We start from the raw sequence: 2828 nt of genomic DNA on the forward strand, positions 1-2828 counted from the left end.
GTAGGGATGGCTGTGAAATCTTGATTGAAGAAGAGGGCAGGAATGTTCTCATGCACAGAGGGCCACAGGTAGCAGGGCTAGGGAGGCACAATGAGGCTATTTACCAGGACACCTCCACCTCCACCCCAGGGTGAACGGTGAAAGGTGATGCACTCCCCAGCACCTGAAGCGCCCTTCTTGGGTGGCTAGCTTGCCCTGAGACCGTAGGGAGAGGTGGAAAGGGGTCCCACACGGAGCAGGAGGGTGGGCATCTTGCTCACAGCTCTGAGAATGCAGGACCCAGAATCTGACTGCAAGGTTCCTGACTGCTCCCCACGTCTGACTCTGCCTCTCCAGTTGGGCCCCCCCATTTTGTCTCATACTCCCCTCAGCACCTTGGAAGGTGCTCCATAGGTGCTTAAACGACTCCTACAAGACTCTCTCCTTGCCTTCCTCTTTTGCCTCAGCTCTCACCATTCCTGCCTCGATTCAACCGTGTTCAGATCCTCACCTGGCCCTGCATTGTCTAAAACCTCTAGGGCAGCGGTTCTCAACCTGTGGGTTGTGACCCCTTTGGGGGTCGAAGGACCCTTTCACAGGGGTCGCCTAAGACCATCGGAAAACACATATATAATTACATATTGGTTTTGGGATTAATCACTATGCTTTCATTATGTTCAATTTGTAACAATGAAAATACATCCTGCATATCAGATATTTACATTATGATTCATAACAGTAGCAAAATGACAGTTATGAAGTAGCAACAAAAATAATGTTATGGTTGGGGGTCACCACAACATGAGGAGCTGTATTAAAGGGTCGCGGCATTAGGAAGGTTGAGAACCACTGCTCTAGGGGGTGGCCATGCTCCTGCTTCCTCTTGACATGCTTTCCCTGCCTCCCTTTCCCCACTTGATTGGTTAAGTCTTGCTTATCTTTCAAGTCAGCCTAAGACTGAACTTCCTTCGTGAGCTCTCGTCACAGACTAACTCAGGCTGCCTGCTAAGTGTCCTATACACCCACAGCACATATCACAGTGCATTTCTCTCTCCTGATAACCTGCCCAGACCCCCACCAGACTATCAGTTCCATTGGGACAGAGTCTGTCTATATGACTGTCTGTATGCACCTCTTCAGCCTCGAGTTGATACCCAACAAAAATGTGTTGAAAGAATGGATGGATGGATGGATGGATGGATGGATGGATGGATGGATGGATGGATGGATGGATGGATGGATGGATGGATGGATGGATGGATGGATGGATGGATGGATGGATGGATGGATGGATGGATGGATGGATGGATGGATGGATGGATGGATGGATGGATGTGGATGGACGGATGGATGGGTGGATGGGTGGATGGATGGATGGATGGATGGATGGATTGGTGGGTGGATGGGATGCCCATATGAAAATTTATAAAGTCCACATCGGAGAGTCTCCTTCCAGCATGTTCTGGAGCTGGTCCCTGGTTCTTCAGCTAGGACAGATGAGGGCCATCCATCAGGTAACAAGGCAAAGAAGTGAACAGGGAGGGGGGAGTGCTTCCAGATAGGAACGAGGTGACCTGACTGCCACAGGAATCTGTGGCGACAGCAGCCATGGGGGCGCACCTGGCCAGGCGCTACCTGGGTGATTCCTCAGGGGAGCCAGACCCCCTGCGGATGCCCACCTTCCCACCCATGGCTCCCCCGGGTGCAAGGAGTGCGAGATGGTGGCCACGCAGCAGCAGATGAACGATGCACAGCTGGTGGTTCAGCAGCGAGACTACTGCGCCCACTACCTTATCCTGCTGCTCAAATGCAAGCACCACAGCTTCTCCAACTTCCTGGCCTGCAGCACGACTGGGACTTCCGCGAGCACCTCAACTAGGTGATGCTTAAGTGGAAGAAGCAGCGGGAGCAGAGGGAGGTGGATCTGGCCAGAAACCAGGGGTCCAGCCAGGTGGCCATGTTGTGGGGTCCGCCCACCACCCTTGAAAGAGTGGAGAAATAGAAGCCTCAGGCCCTTAGGCCCCTCCCCCAAAGAAGAGAAGTGAATAGGTTTTCCCCACCATCAAGACTGAGAAGAGGAGATAGGGAGTAACCCTTCCCGAGTTGGCCCTGCCCATCTGCCCTGGCTGCTGGAGCTATGCAGGGATCCAGCCAATGCTCTGATGCTGGCCATGAAGACTTGGAGGCACTGGGGACACACTTGCTGCTTGGTAATGCAGGGAGGAGGTTCCCGGGCTGACTATCTACATCAAGTGGTTGCTTCCCACACTGGCCCGACTAGGGCCAGGGATCAAACCTGCAAATCAGGTACATACTCTTGACTGGGAATCGAACCTGAGACCCTTCAGGGTGCAGGCTGACACTCTAACCACTGAGTCACACGGGCCAGGGTGATAAACCTTCCATTTTGTATAACTGTTTGGAGCACCCTTCTAGTTGCTAGATGAGATGCTGTCTAATTCATGAATTACTTAATAAAGCCAATTAGATCTTCAAATTCACTCCATTGAATTTTGTTCTTTAACAGATGTGGTGGCAGCATTGAGACCAAAGTAAACTTCTGATGGTTTGGGGGGACAAGAAACATAAGCATGGCCCCCCACAAGCCCCACTATCTTTCTCGCCATTTCCTAGGGCTGCCGTGGAATCAGCCCCCAGATTCCACGCTGCTCTAGGTTTGAGCTCCATCCTGTCTTGTGTTCAAGCTCCCGATTTGAATGACTTGCCTTTCCAGGGCAGGTAAGCTTGAGGTGGCGGTGGTTCTGCCCAGAGCAAGCCCCTAGACAGGCAGGTTAGTAAGAAGCTAGAAAAATTCCTTGGCAAGTGGAACTGGGAAACAGACAGATAGT

The 2828-nt window shown here is 52.0% G+C and overlaps 1 pseudogene; it reads left to right on the forward strand.

The window, feature by feature from the left end:
* Positions 1–1527: 1527 nt before the first annotated feature.
* LOC102251055 lies at positions 1528–1981 on the forward strand (annotated as a pseudogene).
* Positions 1982–2828: the final 847 nt, after the last annotated feature.

The sequence above is a fragment of the Myotis brandtii genome, unplaced genomic scaffold (assembly GCF_000412655.1).
Source record: "Myotis brandtii unplaced genomic scaffold, ASM41265v1 scaffold50, whole genome shotgun sequence".
NCBI lineage: Eukaryota > Metazoa > Chordata > Mammalia > Chiroptera > Vespertilionidae > Myotis > Myotis brandtii.